This window comes from Bidens hawaiensis, unplaced genomic scaffold, assembly GCF_021521415.1.
Source record: "Bidens hawaiensis isolate Kalapana, Puna unplaced genomic scaffold, B.hawaiensis_p1.1 tig00034970_1, whole genome shotgun sequence".
Lineage (NCBI taxonomy): Eukaryota > Viridiplantae > Streptophyta > Magnoliopsida > Asterales > Asteraceae > Bidens > Bidens hawaiensis.
In genome coordinates this window covers 133343-142100 of record NW_027496057.1, presented here as the reverse complement: position 1 = coordinate 142100, position 8758 = coordinate 133343, and the positions used below count along the sequence as shown (strand labels likewise).

At 44.3% G+C, this 8758-nt stretch overlaps 1 pseudogene across 1 annotated transcript; it reads right to left on the bottom strand.

The window, feature by feature from the left end:
- Positions 1-5098: 5098 nt before the first annotated feature.
- LOC143586768 (L-ascorbate oxidase-like) lies at positions 5099-7433 on the bottom strand (annotated as a pseudogene). Its single transcript, XR_013144754.1, has 4 exons — positions 6949-7433; positions 6290-6469; positions 6002-6201; positions 5099-5823 (listed from the first exon to the last, which is right to left on the bottom strand). The product of XR_013144754.1 is annotated as an L-ascorbate oxidase-like (transcript).
- Between the last annotated feature and the right edge of the window lie 1325 nt (positions 7434-8758).

Sequence of the window (8758 nt, the reverse complement as noted above, 5' to 3'; positions counted from 1 at the left end):
TTTAGGTTCAGGTGATGGGTTTGGCGGCTATCGGCCTGTTATTGACCCTACAGGTACGTAGGGTTCTTTTTCCCTTATATATTTTTATCATCTTTTCCTAACTGCCTTTGTTTCTTTTGCAGTGTCGGATTCCAATGAAGTGTATGTTCCAAGATGGAACATACGCCGAGGAACAACCCTTCGTACCCCTGTGGAGTGCGTGGACTGGGCTCGCCACGCTGCTCCTCATGGTGCGTTGGGGGAAGCCATGTCTAGCTACCAAGAGGGTAGGCTAACCAATGAGCTTCGGGTTCTCCAGGCCCGGACGCAGCCCCGCGTCGAGCTGCTTTGTCGTGAAAACGACAAGTTAAAAGCAGCTCGCGCCAAAGATGTATCTGAAGCGCGGGCTCTTCGGGAGGAGAACCGGCAGTTGGCCGCTGCCGCAGCCGAGAAGGAGAAGGCATTCAAGGCCCTCGAGGTTGAAGTCCAGGCGCGACTCGAGGCCCGCTCCAAGGCTGCCCAAGCTGTGAATGAACAGCTTCGGCTGGCCAAGGAGACTGCGCGAAACTCAACTGAGAGGGCTGCCAAGGCTGAAGCTGTTGTTGAGCCGCTTCGCTAAGAGAATGAGCAGCTTAAATGCAAATTAAAGGCTCTTCAGCATGCTCATGACGCCTTGGCAATGGAAGATGCCAAGAAGCTGCAGGAGATCCTTGACCAGAGGGGGGTGCTTGACCGCACTGAAAGGAAACTCAAAAGCGTCGAAGAGGTTGCCGCCAAGGAAGTTCAACTTGCCAACCTTGATAAAAACGGAGCCGAACGTGCTTACAAAGAAAGTCAAGCTACCCTCCAATGGCTGCTTCGAGAAGCGTTGCCTCAGGTATCTTTATCTTTTTCTTTACGCTTTCCGCTCGTAATTAGAAAATGTTCTAACTTGTATTCTTTTGTAGGTTGCGCGTCGGGTCCTTTCAGAGACCTCTTATGACGATGCGATGAGCGCAGCCCTCAACGCTTCTCATGAGGATGGGGAGAAGACTGGCTTCCTGCTTGGTCTAGGGTTTGCTGAGAGAGGCTTTCCGCCCTCCAACTTCCCTTTATTCAATGTTAATACTGAAGCTGCTTATGACCAAGTTGTGAACCAGTACGCTGCCTTCCCGCATCCAGTGGTGGAGAAGGTGAATGAGGCTGCTGCTGCTGATGATGGGCTAAACATCCTTAAGGCTTTCCTTGGGCAGCCACGCTCAGACGGTGCTGGTCCAAGCGGAGGTGGCCCTGAAGCCTGATCCTGAAGATCTCTTCCCACCGCTAGGATAGACTTAGCTTTGTATAGATTTCTTTTAGGCGGGTAGTTACCCGGCCACTGTTGTAATACATCATTGAAATATTAATCTTTTTGCGTATAAGACTGTTATTTCCTTCTTTGGGTTCCTTGCTTTATAAACTTATGACTTGCATGTTTAAATTAGCAATTTTCCAAGTGTTCAGAATAAGAACCTTTGAACGTGGTTGATAGTGGGTTAAAGTTTCGCTTCCTCCTTCGTGATTGTGCGGGTAGAACCGTCACTTGCACTTGGTAGGATGGCAGAACTTTACCCTTATCTGACCTGCGTGTAGGTTTCTCATCTTTTGAGGATAAGTTAACCTTTGAACGTGGTTGATAATAGGTGTGAAGTTTTGCTTCCTCTTTCGTGATTGTGCGGGTAGAACCGTCACTTGCACTTAGTAGGATGGCAGAACTTTACCCTTATCTGACCTGCGTGTAGGTTTTTCTCATCTTTTGAGGATAAGTTAACCTTTGAACGTGGTTGATAATAGGTGAAGTTTTGCTTCCTCTTTCGTGATTGTGCGGGTAGAACCGTCACTTGCACTTAGTAGGATGGCAGAACTTTACCCTTATCTGACCTGCGTGTAGGTTTTTCTCATCTTTTTAAGAATTTTGTTTTGAACCGTTCGACGCGCGGTTGTCGATAGGTTAGTGTTCATTTTCCTTTCATGATTCATGCGGATAGACCGGCACTTTCATTTAATGGGATGAACTCTTTCAACTGACCTGCGTGAAGGTTTGCCACGTTATTGGGTTCGTGCGGGTAAGACCGCCTTCCCACGCAACGACTTCACGTAATGTGAATGTCGTCAGTGTTGGATAGTTTTAACCGTTCGACGCGCGGTTTGTTGACAGGTTATTATTCAGTTTCCTTAATGATTCATGCGGATAGACCGGCACTTTCATTTTTGGGTGCTGAACTTTTTCCCCTTCAACTGACCTGCGTGAAGGTTTGTCACGTTATTGGGTTCGTGCGGGTAGGACCGCCTTCCCATGCAATGACTTCACGTAATTATGCGGTGAAAACCGGCATATTAGTGTCTAGAAAAGTATAAATGTAAAATCATCAGCTTCGATATTCTTAAAGAGAATCATTTCCATTAGAAGTGGCTCTTGGCCTTCTCTTTACAAATTGGAATTGATTACATGCAAACTGTGTAATTGAACTCCCTTCCATGTTGGAGTGCCATCGAGCCGATACGCACCTGGTTCGGGATCTCGTTCTTTACGCAGCATGTAGTCTCGTTTTTGAAGCTGGAATTGGTTCGTGTTTTCCCCAGCTGGGGTTCTATACGCACTCGCCTGCCTAGCTTTTATTTCGCCACGAGGTGCGCGAGCGTCCCATCTCTGACGAATGTTTCGACCATGTCTTTTACGTCTATGCATTCTTCAGTGTTGTGGCCTTTTGTTCTGTGATAGTCACAGTACTTGCTCCGATCAGCATCGTGACGATGCCGGATTACTGGAGGCTTTGGCCATGGGAGCTCCTCAGTAGCAAATATGTCAGTGACGCTTTTGGTAAGTGGCGTCCATCTGGAGTTCCGGTGCGGCTTTACATTATCCCTTTCACCCAATCGGTGCTGTAAGCCGGATGAGGTGTCAAAGTTTACCCTTGACTGCCAAATGCCTTGCTTCCGTTTTTTGTTCAATCGGGCGGTGAGGACGTTGTCCTCTCTCGTCCTCTGGGTGTAAAGGTTTGTGTTCTGCGGAAGGTCTCTACCCAGTTGCTTCTCCGTTTCCGCATAGCGTTTGGCTGCTGTCATGATGCCATCCCATGTGGATGGCATTCCATCTTTACCCGTTAGGGTGCGGATAAGCTCTGGGTCTTGCGCGCCCTGGATGAAGGCTGCGCGAACAAGATCCTCGCTGATATTGCCCAAACTTAACTTCTTTGAGTTGAAGCGAGTGATGAAGTTTGGCAGAGATTCATCTTCTTCCCGTGTGCATTTGAGGATTGTCCATTGCTCCTCGGTATACTTTCGCTGCTGGCTGAAGTGTTGGCTAAACTTCTGCTGGAAGTCTGCCCAGTCGTAAATGTGGTTAACCGGTAAACGATCAAACCAAGCCCTAGCAGCCCCCACCAGCGTCATTTGGAACATGTAACACCACGTGGGTTCCGTCCAATTGCTAACGGTTGCCCCCGCTATGAACCTGTTCAAATGATCGTCTGGATCAGATAGGCCGTCATATGTGCCTATGTTAGGCATTTGTTTAGCACTTTTCGGGGCAATTGCTTCAGCAATGTCCCTTGCAAATTTGGACGTTCCTGCATTTGTAACGTTTGGTCTGAACGTTTTAGAGAAGTCTCGTGGACTTCTATCTATGCTTTTTGGTTTGAAGGCTTGTCCAAAATGCCTTTTCGCTTGGGTTTCCGTTTCTTTACGCTTCCCTTTTGCTTTATGACGAGGGTTCGCGTCGGAGTCGGATTCCTCCGAGTCATCCTCCCAGTATTCGAATTCGTCGGCCTGTTGCACGGAACGCAAGCGTTCATTTAACTCAGCCTGGAATTCCTTTTGTCGTGCCTCCGCCCATGCCTTGACTTCGTCGAGAGTCTGGCGGGGGAGTCTTCGTTTTTCAAACTGGGTATCGGTGGATCCCAGTAGGCGGTCATTTACTGCACTTGCCCCTGCTTTAGTAAGTGGGGTAGTGTTCGTAAAATTTACTTCACTTGCTCCGGCTTCGGTAGCCGGAGTAGTGTTTGTAAAAACTGTGTTGCCGGTATTCCCCCCAATAGCTGGGGTTGTGGTTACCGGAATTTCTCTAACCATCTTTTGTATAAAGTTTTGAAAAAACTGGAGAAAATTGTAGTTCTAGCTTTATGCACGGATGGCGCCAATGAAGAAACACTAACCGGACCCCGGGCAGGTTACTGGTAACCTGGGGGTTGGAGAGATGTTTCCCACGAGGGGTTAGACCCTTGGAAGATGGTTCTTCTGATAACCTGCAAAACAGACACCGTGAGCTCGTCACTGAGAAGGGGGGGGTTCCTCCTTGTGACCACCCTCCGGCGTGAGAATCAGACTAGATTGCTCTTTAAATATAAAAGTATATTAAGAGATTGCTAGAGCAGATATCAGGTATATTATGATGATAATGTAATAATATATGATAAGATGAGATGATCATACCATTTGTGGTATTTATAGCCGAAGGTAGGTTTCCAAGGGGTTTAGCCGGCCCAACACGCTACCAACTGTAACCTATGCACGTGCCCTGCCTGTGAGTGGTGGATAGGTAGCGGCTGACACAGAGCAGGCGTGTCGTGCACTCTTCCTCTTCTGCCAACTACAGGCTAGGCACGTGGTATGGCAGGAGTTGGTGGGTAGGCGGCGGCTATTGGTCACAGTGCTGTGGCGTGCTGTCTGCCCTGCTGCTGTCAGTGAGCTGTCGCATCTCTGATCAGATCTTTTGCCCATACCTCGTCAGGTACAGTAAAAGATCCTTCAGTATACGGACTGGCTTATTTGGGCGGGAGTATTCCCCCTCCCGCCTCTGTGCGGGATTGCTCCCGGCTTGGCTCATTCCTTCAGGTGACACTGAACGATTGAGAGCTAAGTGCCTTGTGCGTGTAGCCATGCTGCGCGGGTGGCCTTCCCTAATGGCTTGTATCCGAGGCTGCGGGGACAGGCGGAGTCCTTCACCATTGGGAGGCATTTCCTGCGGGACCAGCTTGCGTACTGCGCGTAAGGACGTCACGTCTCTGAGCATGGTTGGTCCTGCGGATCCAGTTGGTCTCTGCGCAGACGTCCCTGTTTAAGGTGAGTCTTGCGGGTCCAACTGGGCTCTGCTGGGACCTACCTCTTCAATAGCCGAGGGCAATTTCGTCACTTTCTCAACCCCTTCTTCAAACACTGTTCCCATACCCATATAAAAATGGGACTCAATATGACAATGAAAAGCCCAAACACCCGGGTTATCGGCTATAAACCGCAAAGCGGTCCACCCGTAAGGATGAACCGGTACGGTATTCTTCATAATCGGGCTCACCAAGTTATAACTCTTCGGGTCCTTTGAGACATTAAACTTCCCACGTCCATACCCGACAACCCAAAAGTCATGCCCGTGTAAATGCCACGGGTGTGTCTCACTATTATTAACATTCATTGTGTTCGCATTTTGAAGAATAATATCTACCGTTGTATTAAACTTTAGCCTATACAAAGAGTTGCTAGTAGTGGCATTAACATTAGGTGCAACTACTTTAATGTCATAGTTTTCGTACCCGTTGATGATATCCGGAGGCGGGGTTTGTTCAAACGTGTGAAGTAGGTTTTGTTTGAGTGATACGAGGTACGGTGTATGAGGAAGGGTAAAAGAGACGTTATTAATAGACCATTTCACGCTTCCGTTGATTCTGTTTTGTGTGTTCAAAAGAATAATAACTCTGTCTGATGTTTGAGGCACAGGGTGTATGTAACCAGGATGTGACTTGATCGCAAGGCTTTGGTTAACCCTAGCATCAATGTCGTTCCAAAATGGTCCACTTGGTGGGACCATTGGTGGGGACTTTGTGGGATGGTTTGTGTGAAAGTAAAAAGGATTGATTTATTTCATAAACTCATATACAATATTTATAAAGAGAATAACAACAATCAAAGAATAAAATAAGGAGAGAATATCTCCTTTTTAAAAATATGACTAACTAACTTTGGTCAACATAGATTGAATTTGAATCTTCCACTTTTAGTGGCTATTAGTTTGGGTAATAGTTGAAAATGGCTAAGCCATTTGGGGTTGTGTTGTTGACTCACCATTTTTGACACAGCCCAATAGTTTCTTGATGGGTCTTGGTTTGCAGTGATCAAAACCGAGTAAGTTTCACCTGTGTAAATAAAAAGACTATTTACCACAAAAGGTTCGACATAGTGACCGTCGGTTTCAACAACCGTCATATTATGCCCCTGTATTATTCGTGTCAAAAACATCAGCTTAACCCAATCACGTCACAATTATTCAATAAATAAACGATTTGAATATTCATGGGTTTACCTCTATTTCGAAACTAAGAGCAGCCAAAGCAGTTAGACTTCCGATCCTAAGCCGGTAAATTTTTCCAGGAACAACGGTTAAAACGTACGGTGAGCATTCGGGATTCGTGGCATTACAAAGTCTGGTTGCAATCCCGAGTGTACTACAATTGAATTGTCCTTTCCCTTGAATCAACAATGACTGAAAGTAAAATCAAAAGATTTAAACTTGGGAAAATAACCAAAATATCAATTTTTTTTAGCATTAACTTTAATAAAATGATATTTGACACCTTTTTATCTACACAAATATCATTTAAATTTTTTTCTTATTAAGAAAATGGTTGTAGATTAAAATCTACTCCGCCATGTTGAATTTGCTTTGTCAAATAGAAATCTGACTGCACCATATGACATATGTCGTCTTCTTGTTGATCAGTACTTTTAAAAATCAAGACTTATTCCGCTAATTATTTATGTCACAATGGCAATATATTTTGGTTATTTTCCTTCCAAGTTTTACAAAACTTAAGGTGAAAATATATAATTTGACTTAATTTTTTTTGAGTTACAAAATCATATGAAAACTTATGATAATTTGTTGTGACTATGCATGAAACTGTCTATATGTGATTTGTTGTGATAAAAGATATTCATAGTAGTTGAATATATTATATATACCTGAGGATCACCAACCCAAACAAAGGGGATGGAGGAAAGTCCGGCGGCTTGTTCATAGGTGCTTTTGTGATACCAATCGTTAAGAATGATGCTTCTATCGTAGTCGTAGGAGAAGGGTTCGGATTCACCAGCAGGCAGTGCCACTCGAATCGATCCGTATAACCCTGCCTCTCGTTGCATACCGTAGTGTGCATGGTACAAGTATGTTCCTGCCTGCATATATAAAACAATAAATCAAATCAGTAAAATTATTATGAGGAAACTTTGAACAAAAATGTGTACAACATCAAGAGAACAAAGCTTTTTAGATCTTACGTTTTTTATACCTACAAATTATGAACATAACCTTTTACGTTTATTAATGGCAAATGCATCAACTTAACGCGCACACCCTGAACCATGTAATTAGGTAACACCGATATAACCTATTCTTTTAAACAGGTCAAACGATTTAGCAGATAAAAGCCATATTATAGATTCAAGTTGTAGACAGGTTAATGTGTTGTAAAAATATTCCAACTGGGTTGTAATAACTTAAACATCCGCGACACATATATGCATCGCATGCATTATATTTTAATTTATTTACGGCTGTCATTCTTGCTTTGGTGGGATGGTAAGGTAGTTATAAGAGTGTTGAATGGAAGGTAAAAGTTCAATGCATGTAAAATGTATCATTTAGACATCTAAATAGAAAACTAATTTATTACACGTTACAACCTCACTTGAACACAATCTACTTATTAAACATGTACGGACTTATTACAAACGGCCAAACCACTTAAACCTTAGTCAAAACTTGATTATTTTTATGTCATGTTAACGTGTCGCGTATGGAACAAATTGCCGCTATACCCGGAAATTTGAGTGAAACCTTGTGCAACTAGGCGAGCTTTATAACGATCAAGTGAACCATCTGCTTTGTATTTGATCCTATAGATCCATTTAGAGCCAACCACATTGGAGTTGATGGGACGTTTTACGAGATCCCATGTATCATTATTACGAAGCGCGGTTAGTTCTTCATTCATTGCCGTTACCCATTTTGGATTTTTGGATGCGGTTTTTATGCCCTTGGGAATATGAGTGGTAAATAAGGCATGATGTAAGTGATTGGAAGAGAGATAGTATAGGTTGGCAAAATGTATTTGTTTATAAATGCCAGATTTGGATCTTGTGTTCATATGATGAATTGAGGTATTAGGTGGAGGTTGTGATAATGTAGGAATGGTAGTTGAAAATTGTGGTAGTTGTAGTGGGGCTGTAGAGAATTCGGATGGCAAGGGGGAATTGGGTGGGGTTGGGCTTGGAGGGTTAACAATTTTGGGTGGAGTGAGTATGTGGGTTGTGGGCTTGGGCTGGAAATTGAACAGGATGATCTGGGCAAAGTTTGCAAGGATGGGATGGTGATGTTGGAATGGAAGGAGGAGCCACACACTGGAATGATGGCTCGGGAGATGGGATCGCGTCATCAAAGTTGGAGAAAACAAGTTTGGCTTCGTCAACCGCTGATACAATACCGGAAAAAGGAAAAGTATCTTCATCGAATTTCCCATGACGGGTCATGTAAATTCGAGAGGTGGTCGGATCAAGACATCGATAACCCTTGTATTTTGGGCTATAGCCGATGAATATGCAAGGGGTACTTCGAGGAGAGAGTTTATGTTTGGTGTAATCTCGAAGATATGGAAATAACCGACAACCAAAAACTCGAAATGTCGAGTAACAAGGCGGTTGATGAAACAGTAATTCAAATGGGGATTTATTGTCGAGAAGCGGCGTCGGTATGCGGTTTATAATGAAGGTGGCT